Below are 20,730 nucleotides of genomic sequence, written 5' to 3'. Positions count from 1 at the left end.
TTGCTTCAACAGTTTCTATAAATAAAAGTGATTAACAAAAGAAATCAGGTAAGTTCGAGATAGAAACAATGAGCTGATTAGAACTAGTACTCAAATTTCATATATATATATATATATATATATATATATATATATATATATATATATATATATATATAGTGATGATGTTTACTTGGGATGGAATGACATTATGCTATTTAATAAATTAAACCTTCATTAAACACTTATTACTCACATTTCTGTTGCTTTGTTCTAACAAAAGCCCTAATTACTGTGAGTAAAATAGTACTTCGTTACATAAAGGGTCAAAATAATGTCAACAGCAGGTACATAATTTAGCATCAGATGAAAAACCTGAAACTTTAATCAATCGCTATATGTTTGTGTAAACGTTTTAAAACAAACCTTTCTCCAGCTGAATTTAGCGCAAGAGCGGCGCAGCCTTATGACGTCACACGACATGCCAAAATAAAAGTCTTTTTTGTTTAGCTTTTTTGCCACTTACTGTTGCAGCCATGACTTATTGATATTTTTCTTCCTCGTTTTTAACTTTACACTTGCTCTCTCACACACACACACAGACACATATTTTCAGTATTTGAAGTTAGTAAAAACCTTTAACCTAACACATTTTGGACCATTTGAAAAACGTTTTTAGGGTCATTAACACCATAAAGTGCCTTTGAGACATCAACATTTTCAATATTTTTTATTTAACCACATAGTTGTTGTATTAATTAGACCATAGGCTGTAAGAAATTAATGTTGGTCAAGCTCCTGCACTTTTTACAAACAATCTAGCAGCAGAAAAACAAGAAACAAACCTCAAACCCTTGTCAAAAAATCCTTAAGGATTCCAACAGGATTTCTTTATAGGAATCCAATTAGAATTTTTATCATATTTTGGAGCCTTTCCTTAAGGATTCGAATAGGATTTCTGTATTGTATTCCAACTGGTGTTCTAAAAGGAATCCTATACAGAAATCCTGTTGGAATCCTTTAGGAAAGTTTCTAAAACATGATAAAAATTCTAATAGGATTTCTGCGTAGGATTCCATTTAGAATTTATATATGTTTTTCGAACCTTAAAACCTAAAGGAATCCATTAGATTGTCTAATATGACTTAAAGGACAAGTATTTAATGGAATTGTTATGGAATCCTAAATGTAGACTTTTCTTTTGTATCTGTGACTGTCTTTCGAAAACCTTGACACCTTAATAATTGTGCAACCTATATTAGAGAGCAGCATTAGTGCACAAACCTTTCATAATGATCCTGACTGGACCCCCTTTTCCTGGATTTCACACCTCCTGGCAATTCAAAATCGACATGTGTGTTTATCTGTGGAACTCTCCTGTAATCCTGCAAATGTAATGAGCACCTAGATTATCAGATGACACAAAAAATACACTTCCTTTCACACAACTTTTTTTCTACTAACTGTTCAATATATACACCATGTGTTTCAAGAGTTTCAAAGTCTTGAACAAATTAGTGCAAGACCACCATGCTGTTTTACAGTGCTAGCCCCCTGCAGTGCTGGGTTATTGTGGGTGCAGTGGTGGGTTATTTTTATTGCAGTGGTGGGTCTTGGAACAGAAACAAAGACGAACAGGACGATGACCAGATGAGGAATCAGGAAGGGTGGAGTACCTGGTCTGACTGTGACAGCTGTGAACTTAAAAAGGTGTATTCAGTAGTTCACTGTAGAACTTCTTTGTCAACTAAAGAGCTTCAAGTCAATTTAATTCATGGCCAAGCTTTACTGGTTTTAGATAAACTGAGAATAACTTTTTCTGCTTAAAATAAAGGTGGCTGTTACTCCATCATTCTAAATAATCTTTCTATTTCTAATTATATCATCAGGGATTTTCAATGAATTAAAGTCAGTTTAAATGAACAATTCAGTAACTAAGTTGTTTTTACTGTAATTTATTTAATTTACTTTCTGTAATAAAGCTGTTTGGTAAATCTCTTACATTGATTTTTAAATCTCCATTTGTGTTTTGTGAAAATGATAAAAATGAAAGTTCAAATTAATAAATTTCTAAATAATTAGAAATACTTTAAACATTATAAATAAATGTATAATTTTTTAAAAATTATTGCAATGTTACACAAATTATTACTTTAAACTTTCTTTTTAATAATTGTAAGAATCATTGTTAGTAATTTTGTACCAATAACATCTGATCATAGAAAAACAGCAGATCTCCATGCTGAAAATGCAGCTTTGAATCACAAGAATAAATGACATTTAAAATGACAATTATAAAGAAAATAGTTTGTACTGGCCTCACTAACACTGGCTGCCTGACTGTTCAGTCAGCAACATAACCACAGATGCAGTTTGAAGATTTGTCTTTTTTGTCTAGATTCTTTTTTTGTAAAACAGTGAAAATGAAATAAATCTCTTTGACTCTCTCATATAAATCTTGTACAGTGTGTTTTATCACATAATAATGTTCTCCTGATGAAATCAGCCATCATGAATGAGCAGTTATACAAAACAAAACTATTCTTTAACAGAAAAAAAACATTTACAGTAACATTTATCAAATCAGTTTGCAAAAAATTTGCTTAAAGGTTATTACCCTTGATGGAAATATCTAAACTATTAGCACAACGCTTTAATGCTGTTTGTTTCCAAATAAAAGTAAAACTGAAAGCAACACTTTCTGCAACCGACATCAACCAGCAGATGGCGCTTAGAAACCACAGAAACTCAAATCCATTTATTATGAGCCACACATATTGCTATTTACCTTGATTCATTCATACCTCAAATATTCTCCATTGCATTTATGATCATCTAAGACTACGACACAGTTATTTAAAATGGTAAATTAACTTAAAATTATTCTGTGACGTTATTCTAAAAAACTGCAAAATTCAGTAAATGACTAAATGCCTCTTAACTTATTTGCATAACCATGTAAACCTAACCCTAACACATTCTCTGTTCTAACCTATATATATATATATATATATATATATATATATATATATATATATATATAGAGTAATTGGTCACACTTTACAATAAGGTTCATTAGTTAATGTTTCTTAATCCATTTACTAACATGAACAATGAACAATACATTTACTACAGTATTTGTTCATGTTAGTTAATGGAAATACAGTTGTTCATTGTGCGTTTATGTTAACTCACGGTGCATTAAGGGTCTCGTGCTCTACCGAATGAACTAGCCGAGCTGATGCTGATGAGGAGCCCTTTCAAGAGCTAGACACCGTTTACAGAAATACCTTCCCTACCCGTGAGAATCTTCTGCTAAAGCCTGATTTCATCTTGTAACGCTGGACAGAATGTGGCCCAGGATATATGCCCAGTGCATGTGTTAGCAGTTGCAAGGCAGCAAAATGCCCAATTCGTCCCTGGGTTGGCTTGAACCACCAACCTTTCAGTTAACAGCCGAACGCACTAACCAATTGCGCCACAGAGACTTAGTAAAAGGTCACCTACAGTGGTAGAAAGGCGAAACTTTGTCTCAAAAGGTCTGCTATATGAACCCTAATGTAAGTTTGCTGAGAGAAAGAGAGAAAAGTAACAGAAACGCCCAACGTGGGGCTTAAACCCACGACCCTGAGATTAAGGGTCTCATGCTCTACCGACTGAACTAGCTGAGCTGATGACAAGTCCTTTCAAAACCTAGACACCGTTTACAGTAATACCTTCCCTACCCGTGACAATCTTTTGCTAAATCTTGATTTCATCTTGTAACGCTGGACAGAATGTGGCCCTGGATATATGCCCAGTGCACGTGTTAGCAGTTGCAAGGCAGCAAAATGCCTAATTCGTCCCTGGGTGGGCTTGAACCACCAACCTTTCAGTTAACAGCCGATTGCGCCACAGAGACTTAGTAAAATGTCACCTACAGTGGTAGAAAGGCAGAACTTTGTTTCAAAAGGTCTGCTATATGAACCCTAATGAAAGTTTGTTGAGAGAGAGAGGCAACAGAAATGCCCAACATGGGGACCTAACCCAGACACCTAAGTTAAGAGTCTGATGCTCTACCGACTGAGCTAGCCGGGCTGATGCGAAGCCCTTTCAAGAGCTAGACACCGTTTTTAGTAATACCTTCCCTACCCGTGACAATCTTCTGCTAAAGCCTGATTTCATCTTGTAACGCTGGACAGAATGTGGCCCAGGATATATGCCCAGTGCATGTGTTAGCAGTTGCAAGGCAGCAAAATGCCTAATTCGTCCCTGGGTGGGCTTGAACCACCAACCTTTCAGTTAACAGCCGATTGCGCCACAGAGACTTAGTAAAATGTCACCTACAGTGGTAGAAAGGCAGAACTTTGTTTCAAAAGGTCTGCTATATGAACCCTAATGAAAGTTTGTTGAGAGAGAGAGGCAACAGAAATGCCCAACATGGGGACCTAACCCAGACACCTAAGTTAAGAGTCTGATGCTCTACCGACTGAGCTAGCCGGGCTGATGCGAAGCCCTTTCAAGAGCTAGACACCGTTTTTAGTAATACCTTCCCTACCCGTGACAATGTTCTGCTAAATCCTGATTTCATCTTGTAACGCTGGACAGAATGTGGCCCAGGATCTATGTCCAGTGCACATGTTAGCAGTTGCAAGGCAGCAAAATGCCTAATTTGTCCCTGGGTGGGCTTCAACCACCACCCTTTCAGTTAACAGCCGAATGCGCTAACCTATTGCGCCACAGAGACTTAGAAAAAGGACACCTATAGTGGTAGAAAGACGTAACTTTGTCTCAAAAGGTCTGCTATATGAACCCTAATGTAAGTTTGCTGAGAGAAAAGTAACAGAAAGGCCCAACGTGGGGCTCGAACTCACGACCCTGAGAATAAGAGTCTCATGCTCTACCGACTGAGCTAGCCGGGCTGATGAAAAGGTCTATCCAGAGCTAGACACCAATTTCAGTTAAACCTTCCCTACCTGTGAAAATCTTCTGCTAAATCCTGATTTCATCTTGTAACGCTGGACAGATTGTGGCCCAGGATATATGCCCAGTGCATGTGTTAGCAGTTGCAAGGCAGCAAAATGGCCAATTCGTCCCTGGGTGGACTTGAACCACCACCCTTTCAGGTAACAGCCAAACGCGCTAACCGATTGCGCCACAGAGACTTAGGTAAAAATCACATACAGTGGTAGAAAGGCGAAACTTTGTCTCAAAAGGTCTGCTATATGAACCCTAATGTAAGTTTGCTGAGAGAAAGAGAGAAAAGTAACAGAAACGCCCAACGTGGGGCTTGAACCCACGACCCTGAGATTAAGGGTCTCATGCTCTACCGACTGAACTAGCTGAGCTGATGACAAGCCCTTTCAAAACCTAGACACCGTTTACAGTAATACCTTCCCTACCCGTGACAATCTTCTGCTAAATCTTGATTTCATCTTGTAACGCTGGACAGAATGTGGCCCAGGATATATGCCCAGTGCACGTGTTAGCAGTTGCAAGGCAGCAAAATGCCTAATTCGTCCCTGGGTGGGCTTGAACCACCAACCTTTCAGTTAACAGCCGAACGCGCTAACCGATTGCGCCACAGAGACTTAGTAAAATGTCACCTACAGTGGTAGAAAGGCAGAACTTTGTTTCAAAAGGTCTGCTATATGAACCCTAATGAAAGTTTGTTGAGAGAGAGAGGTAACAGAAATGCCCAACATGGGGACCTAACCCAGACACCTAAGTTAAGAGTCTGATGCTCTACCGACTGAGCTAGCCGGGCTGATGCAAAGCCCTTTCAAGAGCTAGACACCGTTTTTAGTAATACCTTCCCTACCCGTGACAATCTTCTGCTAAATCCTGATTTCATCTTGTAACACTGGACAGAATGTGGCCCAGGATATATGCCCAGTGCACGTGTTAGCAGCTGCAAGGCAGCAAAATGCCTAATTCATCCCTGGGTGGGCTTGAACCACCACCCTTTCAGTTAACAGCCGAATGCGCTAACCTATTGCGCCACAGAGACTTAGGAAAAGGACACCTATAGTGGTAGAAAGGCGTAACTTTGTCTCAAAAGGTCTGCTATATGAACCCTAATGTAAGTTTGCTGAGAGAAAGAGAGAAAAGTAACAGAAAGGCCCAACGTGGGGCTCGAACCCACGACCCTGAGAATAAGAGTCTCATGCTCTACTGACTGAGCTAGCCGGGCTGATGAAAAGCTCTATCCAGAGCTAGACACCAATTTCAGTTAAACCTTCCCTACCTGTGAAAATCTTCTGCTAAATCCTGATTTCATCTTGTAACGCTGGACAGAATGTGGCCCAGGATATATGCCCAGTGCATGTGTTAGCAGTTGCAAGGCAGCAAAATGGCCAATTCGTCCCTGGGTGGGCTTGAACCACCACCCTTTCAGGTATCAGCCAAACGCGCTAACCGATTGCGCCACAGAGACTTAGTAAAAAGTCACCTACAGTGGTAGAAAGGCGAAACTTTGTCTCAAAAGGTCTGCTATATGAACCCTAATGTAAGTTTGCTGAGAGAAAGAGAGAAAAGAGAGAGAGTAATATCCGGTACCATGTGTCAAACAGTTTGATTGATGACTGCCACGCCCCTTTTAGGGCGGGCTTCCGGTGTAAACCCCGCCCCTTTCCGTTAATTAGATTCTTATCAGTTGAATTAAATTAATAATTCCAGTAATCAGATTCTTATCAGCTGAATTAAATTAATAATTCCGGTAATTAGATTCTTATCATTTTAATTAAATTAATAATTCTGTTAATCAGATTCTTATCAATTGAATAAAATTAATAATTCAGTTATTATTACATTAATATGAGATATTTTAATATTATGAAATAGATTATAATGAAATAAATTATATCAACCGTTATTAAAACTATATTATACACTATTATACAGTATTATATTTTAATTATTGTAATCAATTCAGTTATTATAATTATACAATATTATATTGTCATTATTGTTTTAAATTATGTTAATGTAATTAAATTATATATTATAATATATTATGTTAATATATTATGTTAGAATTAATAAACTAGGTATATGCACCGCTGTGTTGCCTTTGCTCTGTTATGGTCAGAACTGCGTGTCTGTGTATGTGTGTGCGTCTCTCCAGCTCGGGTGTGGGTGTGTCGACAGGCTCTGGCTGTGCCTGTGTGATTGTGTGTGTGTGCGGGAAATTTGAACCGGTTGAAGCGTGCCTGAGAAAGATAAAATACATCTGATGACTGTTACGGCGTATGCGTGTATCTGATAAGCGAACATTATGACATCGGTTGTTAAATAAAACGCAAACGTCCGTTTACATGGTTATCGTTCAGTCCGGCTCTTTCCGGCTGTTAAAGCGTGAGACTGTGTGTTTTTATATCTGTTTGCGTCTCTCTGGTACGGCTCTCGGTCTGTTTGTATGTCTCTCTATCTGTGCGAATGAGACAATGATTGTTCAACATTGAGAAATATTCATCCATCGCGATTATTATGGTTGTTTAACTTTATTTCAATGTTATAATAAAACAATAAACGATTAACTGTGTTGTATGATCCATTTCTAATGTAAAGATTATCTCATGCAATTTTTTAATCTATCTATGATCCAAACTGTGAATAAATGTTCAATTACAAATATTTTATATTCCTACACAAGGAATATCAAATATTTAACTTTATTTAAATGTTATAATAAAACAATAAACGAATAACTCTGTTGTAAGACCCATTACTAACGTAAAGTTTATCTCGTACAATTTTTTAATCTATCTATGATGTAACCTGCGAATAAATGTTCAATTACAAATATTTTATAGTCCTACACAATGTATATCAAATATTTAACTTTATTTAAATGTTATAATAAAACAATAAACGAATAACTCTGTTGTAAGACCCATTTCTAACGTAAAGTTTATCTCGTACAATTTTTTAATCTATCTATCTATGATGTAACCTGTGAATAAATGTTCAATTACAAATAATTTAAAATCATACACAAGGAATATTAAATATTATTATAAACACTCGACACAATTTGAATGTTATATTATTTTGGCTCAATATAGAAAAATAGGAAGAAATGAATTCAAGAAACTGTATTTAATAAACCATCATCATTTTGGTATGATGTTTAACTCAATACCCCCGTTGTTACATATTTTAATCCATGCTAAAGATAACCTCTTACATCATTTTAATGATTGCCGCAAGTAGGTTGTATATTGTTTACGTTAATAATCTGGCATACGTCAGATAATCATTATTGAACGTCTTGTTTTAGTCTATTTAAGTTTATTTGATACAAACATTAAACTGCGTTTACGTTTCTTTTAATTTGGCTGTCTGTTATGCAAACAGTCGTGTGGCACCTCTGTCGAACTAATTTCCTCAGCGCTGCATGAAGCGCCTACAAGTCTCTGCGATAAGGTTATAGCCGTTGTCCGTTGTAATAAACACAGTAAGGATCCGAACACATCTGTGAACACGAACAGCGGGTGGTTCCGCTAAGGTCTTTTGATGCCGATAAGCGCCATGGGTCTCTGAGCACAAACATAGACCTCTAGCGCCATCTAGTGTTTACTCAGCAAATACATAAATTCGGTTATTCCCTTATTTTCACCCTGTTAAATTAAATATGTTTAACCTTATCTAAATAATAAACGAGTGTATTACATCAACTTGGATGCAATAGTCTAAAAGACCGTATTAGCTACAATTATCATATTCCATGTTTTATCTAAACACATCTGATATTTTAATTAAAATAACCACATATTTATGCAGCCATTAAAACAGTAATATTACTTGTTAAAATGTTTCCGGATGCTTGATTATATCCGACTACAATGATAGATAATAACAATGTTTTTAATTTCATTCTTATAAAGTGAAATGATTCAATATTAAAGATATGCGTTATATAATACATACACGACTATATTTATATATACTTTATTTAACCCTACATTCCAGTTATTCCATTACTTTATATCAGGTTTTAACGATACTCTTTAATAAATTAAATAATCTATAAACTAGCTGTCATAATATATAAAAGATATTTTTATTTCTACTATTATATAAAAGTCCGTGTTTGTGATCCTGAAAGTAATACATTCGAGTAGTTTTTATGGTTCTTATCTCTCTCCGACACCTGGGCACGACCCCCACATCTTTATACTTAAATACAGCAGACAACCAAGGGAAAGTTATTCATCTGGTCATCGCCTGTTGATGTGATTCGTCTCCTTCACCATCTCTTCTAGTCTACACTAAACTTTTTGAGGAAGCATGGCTCGTCGTAAGTAAAATATTATTATTATGCTGTAATACATTGCATTAAGTAATACTTCGTCAGTCATACTGTGACCTGAAATATTTTCAATCTATCAGCTTTTATGTTACAGAATTAAATTCATCAGAGATTGATGCTTTTGAAGCCATCAACCAATTCTGTGAGTAAATACTGTTTATACGGATATTTTATATGTTATATAAACGGCTGTTTTAAATCATACATTTCTGCTTTATCTCGTAGTGTGGCCTCGATCCAATGCTGACGTCCAAAGGGAAGAAGGTAAATGTTTTATTTAAATGAAATATTCTAGGCCCATTGTATCCTAGCGTGTATTCGAAACCCGGTTAGAAAACACATGTGGCCCGAAGACGAGCGCTTTACATACAGGCCACAGAAATAGTCATGTGATTTTGCTCATTCAATATCTCTAGAATGGTGCAGCTATAGATAATCTAAACGTTATTAATAAAATATTTTCACTTTTATGTTTCAGATATAATCGAGGTCATTGATTTAACAGCGGAGGACGAGCAAGAAGCCACCGATCTGGTCCAAGCAACGTTGGTCAGCTCGACACGGCCGGAAAAAAGACGCCTTGATTATAACTTTAGCCCTGTTTCAAACAAGAGGCTGAAAATTTATACCGCCGTACAGGATCAACATATTGAATATGATGGTGATGATGAAGATGAAGCTCGTTTAGGTAATGTATTATCTTGTTTTATACGGTTTAAATCTATGTAATTTATAACTGTTGAATTGTGCACCCGTCCATGCTGAATGTTTCATGCTAGAGCTAGTTTGAATTTTTTTTCTGAATATCTGCTTCTACTCTAGTTCCGCGATCACCGGATACCAGCCCGCTCGGACCTCGGGAAAGTGTTTTTGAAATACAACAACGTAAGTGTTTTATTAACTGTGAAAATACATTAATCGGATATGATGTGTACACATTTCTGTTAATTTAAATTACATTATATATGCATTTCTCCTCTAGTTCCCACGTCTCTGGCTAGCAGCCCCAACGGACCTTCTGAATGCAGTATTGAGGCACAACATTGTGAGTGTTTTATTTTATTAAATGTAAAATTACGACTTTCTAAACAATATATTAAAGACTTTTTCTTTTTAATGATGTTTTAGCACCAAGCCCTCAACGCTGGACGGATGACGGTGAATCCAGCGATGGTTATGCCTCAACGCTAGGTGGCGGTCGCAGTCCTGTATATACACCATACCCGTCTTTAGTAGTAGAAGAAGACGAGCCGGAAAAGGAGGAAGAAAACAATCATGGCGGCGACCACGTTTTCCAACCACAACAAGCCGATGATCTCACACTAACAGGACCCAACTCTATCGTCGAACCCGTTTTAATCAACTAGTTCTGCAATATCTGGAACGAAACCAGGTAAAAATTGATCAGATATCTGAATATGTTTTACACCAGCAGCGTGATATAGATGAACAATTAAGGGGTGCAAATCAGAAACTGACTGAGGTATTAAATTTACTGAACAAAGCTGAACGTGATCGCCGTGTTTTAGGTTCAATACTCTGTTCAATTAAAAATGCTTTGATACGTAGATGATTCATCAATAACACTGTTTTTATTTACTCAATGTACTTTTATTACTAGATTTTGATTCATGTTAGCTAGCCTTATGTTTTAGTTATTCGTTTTGATTAAATGTGTTAAGTTTGTGTTTAATATCTGATCTCTTTTGTTTGATTAGTTAGATTTTATTTTCCCCCTGTATTAATTTTCTTAATTCTGTTTTTGATTGTACATTTTAAAAGATTTATAAAATTTTCAATTTGAGTTTACAATTAAACATTGTATTTGGTTTGTTTCATACTGTTTCAGTGTATACATTTAATCATCTTTGATTAAGATATAAATTCTATTCAATATTATTAATACTGTTTTAGTTATTCAATAAAATATTTCTATTTCTTTAATTTTTTCTGTTTTACATTTTTTAAAATTCGATTCTATATTGTTTAATACTGTTTTTAGTTTCACATTTAAAATATCTGATTTGTTTATTTCTGCTTTAGTTATACATTTTAAAATTTAATTAATTTTGTTTCTGTTTTACATTTTTAAAATTTGATTCTATATTGGTTAATATTGTTGCTGTTATACATTAAAAATATCTGATTTGTTTATTTCTGTTTTAGTTTTAAATTGGTTATTTCTATCGAGTCATACTATGTATTTCTTTACAATTATCTTTTTATACCATTACTGATATTGTTGTTAATGCCTTTCTAATAAAATAGATTTAGATTGTGTCCGTTTTATATGAATAAAATATAAAATAATAAAAAACAATAATATAAACAAAGTATACCTGAAAATAAAATTAATAAAACAAGCCAGGTATACACCAATAAATAAAATAAAATAAAAAATAGTAATACATTTAAAAGTATTACCCAAAATAATTAAAAAGTCATACCTAAAATAATTAAAAGTAAAGAATAAAAACTAAAATATTAATAATACTAAAACAAACTTAACTATAAACAATCAATAAAAGCAATAATATCAACATAAAAATTAAAAAGTAAAGAATTAAAATATTAATAAAACTAAAACAAATCTGATTATAAATATTAAATTAAAAATTAAAATAAAATCATTTTAAAATAAAGGATAAAAATAATTTTAAGTAGTCAATAAAAATAAAAGTTTGTAAAAAAATATTAATTAAACATAACTATAAATAAAACTAAAAGATTAAATAAATTCTATGGTACGATATTCAATAAAAGTAATCATTAATTTAAACAATAAATAAACATTTTAAATTCAAAATAATCAAGTAAATGAAATAACTGTAATGGGTAACGTAAATACTTCAGATGATGCACAAAAAAAAAAAAAAAAAAAAAAATCAACCAGATCAATCATTATCTGTTACGCCACAAAGGTCTATCGAACCTGACACAGATAGATTCTTAGATGATTTACAGTTAAATTCTATGGACGATGCTTTTAACTTCGATTCTATTTTAAGTCCAAATTTAGATGAGATGGATCAGGAAAATGAATTTAATTTATCAGACTACGTACAAACGTTATTATCTACCGAACAGGGCGGTGGGGCACTAACTCAGGACGCCACTCCTTATAACGACACTAACGGTATGCCGTCAGCTATCCCGATTGATCATGAACAGCCGACGACTAGTCGCGCGATAAATGATACGAGTAATAACAAAACACCGCACCCGGCCGTCGACAATGATCAGCAACCATCAACATCCGCTAATGTTGAACCTTTAGGGCAACAACATATCGACATTGAAACATTGTTGAGAGAAGGTGGTAGTGTAAATGAATATCACGTTTTACCAAGACCTCGTTTCAACAGCGTATCGCTGCGTAGGTCTTTAAATATGAGAGAAATAAGATCACAGGATTTAGCGACGTACCACATACGTTTACACAATACAATGGATGACATAGTGTCATTTGCTAGACAGATTGGCGGTGACGGTAGCGTTATCAATTTATGCCTTAGAACCCCATCTCTGAAATCTGATGTAAACGCTGTTTTAACACAGTAATAATTATGACGTTAATCTTTTTATGGACCAAATTGCGAAAATTTTACAGAGCGATGACCAGTTAGCAGCTAACGAGACTGTCGAGATTGAAGCTAATGTTGTAATGAACAGACTAGGAGGCGGTGGGGCTCGTCATAAACTTACTGATTTGGCATTTGATCAGGTAATCAAAAGAAAAAAGACGAGCTTATTTATACCTACAAACATATCAAACAAACTGTGCTTCTCTATATGTCTAGCACATTTTCTAGAGCCTGAATTACCGGAGTGTGAATTAGAAAACCGAGCAGCTATCATACACAATAAAGCTGGTCTTGCTATCCAACAGGAAGTAGGTCTTCATGACATTGATAGATTTGAACGACTGTTTGATGTAAAAATTGTTGTTTTTTACAAGACGAACATTACTACATGATTCTCAATTTGAAGGCTTTTATAGGCGCTAGCTATGTGTGTGAATTTTGCTATAAAGGGTTCTCGTACGTTAATCACCACCAATGCGATTACGTCTGTAATGTCTGTTTTGACAGTGATTGCTACAAGCATCCTAAAAAAACCATCCATTGCCGCGATTGTCTGCGTTATTGCAAATCGGCTTACTGCTACGATGCTCACAAGAAAACGGTGCTTGAAAGAGGTAAAGTGCCTTGTGACATTGTAAAATACTGTAGACGTTACGAAAAGTACAGGTCTCCCCATGTGTGCGCCCCTATCCGTTGCTGGGCATGCCGTGAAGAACTTACCAGCGCAGGGGTGCATGAATGTTTTATCAAGCCTGAAATACTCAAAAAAACACAGAAAAAATATGTTTTTTACGATTTTGAGACCCGCTATGAAAATGGTAGGCACGTTGCTAATTTTGTCCGCGCGATAACATTTCGCGGTACAAGATTTGTAGCTGAAGGAACTGATTGTGTTGAAAAAATGATTACGCATTTCAGAAAACCCAGATACAAAGGCTACTGTTTTATAGCTCATAACGCGTCCAGATTTGACTCCTAATTCTCGAATATTACTGCAAAGCCGGTCTAAAAAATGGACATCATCATGCAAGGTTGTAAATTAATATTAATGATCGATGATGTGTTCGAACACCGCTACATCGATAGCATATCATTCATCCCGATGGCTCTATCGAAGATGCCCGCGGCATTAAATCTCACCACGACGGAGAAAGGCTACTTTCCGCATCATTTCAATAGAAAAGAAAATGAGAACTATATTGGCCTTATCCCAGACAAAAAGTTCTATGGGTATGACAACCTATCTGAAAAAGATCGAGTAAAGTTCGATGCATGGTACAGTACTGCTTCACGTTCGGTCTTTAACTTTAAGAAGGAGTTGTACCACTATGGCGAAAACGACGTTATCTTGCTACGCGAAGCGTGTATGAAATACCGCGAGTCCTTCATAGAGTGTACTCAAATCGATCTGTTCAGTTTCACGACTCTTGCAAGTTGCTGTATGGGGGTGTTCAAAACTCATTATCTCGTAGAGGACACTGTGGCTCTAACTCACAATAATGCGTACATTCAACAAAATTAGACGTTCAAGCGTGTCGATCGAATGGTTGGAGTATGTAAAAAAAGTCTAGAAACGTCGACGTTCATCATGCTCTGAATCATGGTGAAATGCAAATCGGTAAATTTTTCTTAGACGGTTATTATGAACAGGGCGGAGTTAAGTATGCTCTCGAATTCAACGGTTGTTTCCACCATGGGCATGAATGTCGCTACGAGCCCCACAACCTACACCGACTGTCGGTGGTCTCGTACGGTGTTCTCAGAACTCGGTCTGACGAAAAGGTCGAAATTCTACAAAGTGCGCATGGTATGAAGGTAGAGGTTATCTGGGAATGCGAATGGGCTAAGATGAAGCAGACAGACGCTTCAGTGATGGAATTTATGAGCACTTATTCGGCTCCCGAGAGACTGAAACCAAGAGATGCTCTTTTTAATAGGCGCACAAATGCTTATAAGTTGTATCACAAAGTGTCCGATGGTGAGAAAATCAGTTACCTTGATTTTACGTCTTTATACCCGTTCTGCCAATCCAGAAAGAGTTACCCAATAGGTCACCCGGAAATAATTTTCAACGATTTTCAACCAATTGAAAATTATTACGGTCTTATCAAAGCCACCGTGTATCCTCCGCGTAAATTACTACACCCGGTCCTACCTTACAGATGCGGCGGTAAACTCATGTTCCCCCTATGTCGAACATGCGCGCATGGAGAAAACCAGACATCATGTTGCGATCACACAGATGATGAGAGGGCTCTTTCCGGGTGCTGGATCAGTATTGAGTTTTTAAAAGCGAACGAGAAAGGGTATGTAGTCGTCAAACTCGACGAAGTTTGGCATTTTCCTGTAAGGACGGATAAATTGTTTAGCGAAGAAGTTAAAACGTTTTTGCGTTTGAAACAACAAGCATCCGAGTACCCTTCAAACGTAGTCACCGATGCTGAAAGAGACTTATATTCGTGAGTACTACGAGAAAGAGGGGATTCAACTTGACCCCTCAATGATGTGTCATAACTCCGCCCAGTGGGCCATAAACAAGCTATTGTTAAACAGCTTGTCCTCCTGCTTCTCAGGGGGTTCTTTGAGTGTCCTTTTAATGTCTTGATGAGCTTTGCTTTGTTGGTGTCCTTTGGATCATGTGAAACACAGTAGAGGTGAAAAGGTGAGAATTATCATCAAGTTGTTTCATTTTCTAATGTCAAAGTTGTTTTATTTTATTATTTTTTTCTTTCTCTAAATTGCAGTGTTAATTTTTCTGTTTCCTACTTTTTGCTTGCAGAATCCTGCCACCTGATTCCAATCTGCGCAGCTAATTTCCTGAGACGTATAGACGTGAGGGGCTTGTGGCTTTATTGGATTTGTTATTTTGGACCCCCATATCCGGACATACTTTTTTTTTTTTTTGCATTATTATGCAAAGTTAAGTTGAAAACAAAATAAACCAATGCTCGCCTCATGGCGATCAGAAAGATGACTAAGAAATGTGTTTGTCTCATAATTATGGGCATGATTGATGCTAGGATCAAAGTGTGTGTGTGTACGTCACTTAAAATGTCACAAAACACTAGCATATTCCTATAAACTGGTACAGTGCCTATTGGTCAGTCATTTCACCTAATTACGGTAAAAGAGCTATTTAACCTACTCCGTTACACATTGATAATTTCTGTGCTTCGTTTTCATAAACTTACTCTTAATATTGTATTATTTTAAGCATTACTTGTATCGCTTTTATATATATATATATATATATATATATATATATATATATATATATATATATATATATATATATATATATAAATATAAATATATAACCCCCCCCCCCCCCTTTTTATAACTTAGTTTTTATTGATTTTTTTAGGAACATAAATGGAACATATGTATACATACTTGTATAGGCAAATACATCCATTCCACACATGTATATCCATACACACACACACACACGCATAAAAATATGAAATTAACCTCATCAAAATAAATAAAGTATAAAATAACTTATAATAAAAGGTTGCCAAACATATTTTCACAATGATACATTACCTCTAGATTTATGTAAAATGTTCAGTTATAAATAATTATATTGTCGTTGAGGAGAAAGCCAGCCATTTACTCCATTTCTTTTTAAAGGTTTCTAATTGAAATCGAAGTGCATTGTCATTTTTTCCATTTCCTTAACTTCTGCTTTAATTTTGAACCATTCGTCTTTAGTTGGTAGCTCTTCTTTATACCCTTTCCAGGTTATAGTTTTTTTTTTACTTGTTGCCAAAAATATCTTAAACAGATATTTATTTTCCTTTTTAAGATTAATAGGAGTATCTCCTAGATAAAGTACTTCAAATGATCTAGGAATATAAAGATCAAAAATATCATTGATGGTGGAGTGCACTATTTCCTAAAAACTATCAATTCTTGAGCACTGCCAGAATATATGCGCATGATGTGCCTCTTTTACTCCGCAGTTCCTCCAACAAGGATGAGTAGTCCCCGATTGTAATGATTTAATTTTTGGTGTAAAAAAAAAAAAAAAAAAAAAAAAAACAACAATTAAGTGTTTCCAACAAAACTCGCGCCACATTCTTGAGCTTATTTTCACATATTTTAACCCATTGGTCTTGATTCAGAATAATGCCTACTTAATTTTCCCATTTTAATATTATATAGTCTGTTGAGAGTCCTCTAGAATTACTTATTGCTTTATATAATTTAGAAATTGTTTTAGTCATACTTTTTCTTTTATGTCTGTACAAAAATCTGAACAAGCTGGTTGTTCCAGTCCTCATCCTGTATTTCTTTTATATAATAGTCCCGCAACTGTAAATATCTAAATAGATCTTGATTTAGAAGACCAAACTTATCTTTTAAAGTTTGGAAGCATTCCATTCTGCCATCTTTTGTAATTGTACAAAATGAAGAGATTTCTAAATATACCCATTGTTTAAATCTATTATCCATAGTTACAGGATTGAAATCTGGAGTCATGCCCCACCCAATTAAAGATTAATTTGTTTCTCCAAATAAATTTCCTTTACCACTGTATAGCAAGTTTTCAGAGTAAACTCTGTTAGGGGGTTAAGATACTGGATCTTCATCTGGAAATTAGTTTTTACCTATTAATGCTTGAATTGGTATTTCCTGAATTTTGCTCTCGATTTCCTTCCATCTTGTCTCTACTTCAAGATCACACCAGCATACCAAGGGTCTTAATTGTGCAGCATAATAATAATCTTTGTAATTAGGGAGGGACATTCCTCTTTTTCTTTTATCTAACTGCAAAGTCTTACACCTAATTATTGTTTTTTCTCCTCTCCAAATAAATCTAGAAAACTGTTTATCCCAGTCCTGAAACTGTCTGACTGGGACTTCCATGGGAAGTGACTGGAAAAGATATGAGTCTTAGGAGCATATTCATTTTTATGCTTTCAATTCTAGAACTAAAGTCTAGATATGTTAAAGAGGACCAGCGTTTAAGATCATCTTTAATTTTATCATTGATTATATCAGTTTTTACTATTATAACGAAGAGTCTGACACGGGAGGATCCATTTGCAGTATATTTAGTAAACAGTTTAATCACAATCACACAATACGCACTTGCGTGCGAACTCACATTCAACGTTGTTAGTATGGGTCTATGGGCTGGTGGCTGACTGTCAAGGATTGTGATAGCAGGCATGGGTCAGAGGCAGGTGGCGTGGTTCAGAGGCGAGGGTATAAGCAAGGTTCGAGGCAGGTGGCAGGCAAGACAAGGTCAAGATACAGTCCAGGTAATACACGGGAGATAAGGCAGGGAGATAACGCTAAGTAATGTCAGACAGGGCAGAACAAGACTTCGCACAGGACTTCTTTTGTTTTTATTTGGCGGATCGCACCAGTTCTTGTGCATTACCGCCACCTGCCTGTGACCTGATTCAGAGACTCTCTGTTCCCATTATAATCCCTTCCCCCAACCTAGTGAGAGACTTCGCATCCGCCAGCGCCACGTCTCCAGCTCCTCTGACTTCTGCTCACTCCTCCCACTATGTACCTTAAACTAAATAAATTTGCATTAAAGTAATTCTAATAATCAAATCTTATTAATCAGTCCTGTATCTTTTAAAAATCTAAACAATGCAGTGTACCTAATATGCCTTCCAACCTCAGGATTTAATAAAAATTTCAATGTAAACTCAATCTCTTTCTGTCTTGACTTCTTGCAATAACTCTCTTCTTTCTTCATTATACAGCTCAATGCATAATCACATGTTCAACAGATTCATTTTTCCCCACACTCACATAGACCTGTTCTGTGCTTTGCAATTACCTTCAAATGTACTGTTAAGTCCAGTATGCCCAATTCTTAGTCTGGATAAAATAGTATCCCCTTTCCTTTTTCATTTTGAGTGCCTCCCTTTACCCACTTTTAGCTGAATATTGTACATTTGCCTTCCATTCTTTCCTGCTTCCCAATGGAACTGCCATTTCCCCATTATTTGTTTCTTTATTATTGCTTTAACTTCAATTCTACTGTAATTCACTTCCATTCCTATATTCTCTTCCATAGTAGCTTGCTTTGCCATTTTATCTGCTTCTTCGTTTCCTTGTAATCCCACATGAGCCGGCACCCAGATAAACACTACCTTTACTCTCTCCATCTAATTTATACAACTCGTATAATATTTCAATTACTAAATCTTGCCTACAGTCTGAGTGTTTTGCTTCAATGCTTAAGAGCAGAACTGCAATCCGAGCAGACTAAAACTCTTAATTCCCCCACTCTTAATTTCACCCATTCTAAAGCTAAACTTAATGCCAACATTTCCCCTGTATACACTGCCAATTTGTTTGAAATCCTTATTTTTTTTAAATTATATTAAACTTTGGAATTACATATGCTATTCCTAGCTGGTCATTATCTGGATTTTTTGATGCATCTGAATAAACATGTACCATATCTCCGTATTCTTCCATTAAATATTCCCTTACATACATTTCCTCCAATTGTCCCATTCCCTCTTTTTGTCTGTTTTCTAACATTTTTAAATCCACTACTGGTTGAGGCAGAACCCACAGAGGTACAGCAGGTATAATCAGTCTGGGAGATACTTAACTCTTTAATGTTCACTTCCTCTACTAAATGTTCCACTATCCACCCAAAACAGTTACATTCACTTTTTCCATACTCCCAGCATTTCTGTAAAACCTTAATTGTAGGGTGAGACTCCTCCTGCCCCATTAGATTAACCCAATAAACTGCCGTTAACCATTTCCTCAAACTAAGAGGCATTTCTCCTACTTCAACTAGAAGTGCTGACACAGTAGATGATCGGATCGCTCCACAACAAATCCTTAATGCCTGAGCCTGTATTCTTTCTAACTTCTCTAGATGAGTCTTTGCTGCTGAACTGTACACTACACAGCCGTAATCCAACACTGATCTAATCAGTGTAATATATATAGTTTTTAAAGCCAATCTGTCTGCCCCCCAGACCTGCCCAGCTACACATCTCATTTTGTTCAAAACCTTTTGCATTTATCTTCCATCCTTTTAATATGTTCATTCCATGTAAGTCTATGATCTAACCACATACCTAAAAATCTTTTTTTTGATACCCGTTCTAGCAGTTGATTATATAACCTTAACTTCAAATTTGTTCCTTTACTTTTTTTGTAAACAAGACCACTTGCATTTTTCCACTGAAAACTTGAAACCCCATTTAAAATGGACCACTCTTCAACCTTATTTAATGCCTCTTGCATTTTCCTCATAATATAATCTATATCTCATCCCCTAAACCACAAAGCTCCATCATCCGCAATTAAAGACCTACTTATCCCCCCTATCTACTTTCTCAAATACTTCATTAATCATTATAATGAAAAGCAACGGGCTTATGACACTCCCTTGAGGAGTACCATTCTCTGTCAATTGTTTTGGTGTTATAAATTCTCCTACTTTTACCTTAATTGATCTCTCTTGCAAAAAAAAAAATATTTAACCCAATTAAACATTCTCCCTTCTACTCCCATTTTTTCCAGTTTTATTAACAGTCCATCATGCCATGCCATATCATAGGCCTTTTCAATATAAAAAAAAAATACTGCTCCCACTGATTCTTTATTCATTAATGCTTTTCTTATATCTGTCTCTAAACATACTACTGGATCCATAGTCCCTCTACCCCCCAAAGCCACTCTGATTTGGTGATAATTTCTTACCCTTTTCCAAATGATACATTAATCTGTCAGTTTTTTCCATTATTTTACCTAAATGAGATGTAAGTGCTTTTGGTCTGTAGCTGTTTGGATTACTATAATCTTTTCCTGGTTTCTTAATTGGTATTATTAAAGCTTCTTTCCAACTCGTTGGCAAAATTTCTTCTCTCCATACCT

At 35.7% G+C, this 20,730-nt stretch overlaps 3 non-coding genes across 4 annotated transcripts; 1 reads left to right on the top strand and 2 right to left on the bottom strand.

Moving 5' to 3' along the window:
* Positions 1-5,475: 5,475 nt before the first annotated feature.
* Positions 5,476-5,549, bottom strand: trnan-guu (transfer RNA asparagine (anticodon GUU)). The gene has a single exon. It is a non-coding gene; the product is annotated as a tRNA-Asn (tRNA).
* A 771-nt stretch (positions 5,550-6,320) lies between these two features.
* On the bottom strand, positions 6,321-6,394 carry trnai-gau (transfer RNA isoleucine (anticodon GAU)). The gene has a single exon. It is a non-coding gene; the product is annotated as a tRNA-Ile (tRNA).
* Positions 6,395-9,169: 2,775 nt separating this feature from the next.
* Positions 9,170-15,830, top strand: LOC147845205 (uncharacterized). 2 transcript variants are annotated; one of them, XR_015942892.1, is made up of 6 exons: positions 9,170-9,413; positions 9,497-9,535; positions 9,750-9,959; positions 10,094-10,156; positions 10,254-10,316; positions 10,400-11,085. It is a non-coding gene; the product is annotated as an uncharacterized LOC147845205 (transcript). The 2 variants fall into 2 exon arrangements; XR_015942891.1 differs by lacking the exons at positions 9,170-9,413; positions 9,497-9,535 and adding an exon at positions 15,635-15,830 and having other exon boundaries at positions 9,889-9,959; positions 10,400-10,664.
* Positions 15,831-20,730: the final 4,900 nt, after the last annotated feature.

This window comes from Danio rerio, chromosome 4, assembly GCF_052040795.2.
Source record: "Danio rerio strain M-AB ecotype USA chromosome 4, GRCz13ab, whole genome shotgun sequence".
Classification (NCBI taxonomy): domain Eukaryota; kingdom Metazoa; phylum Chordata; class Actinopteri; order Cypriniformes; family Danionidae; genus Danio; species Danio rerio.
The sequence above is the reverse complement of the archived record's forward strand: the minus strand, read 5'-3'. Positions and strand labels throughout refer to the sequence as shown.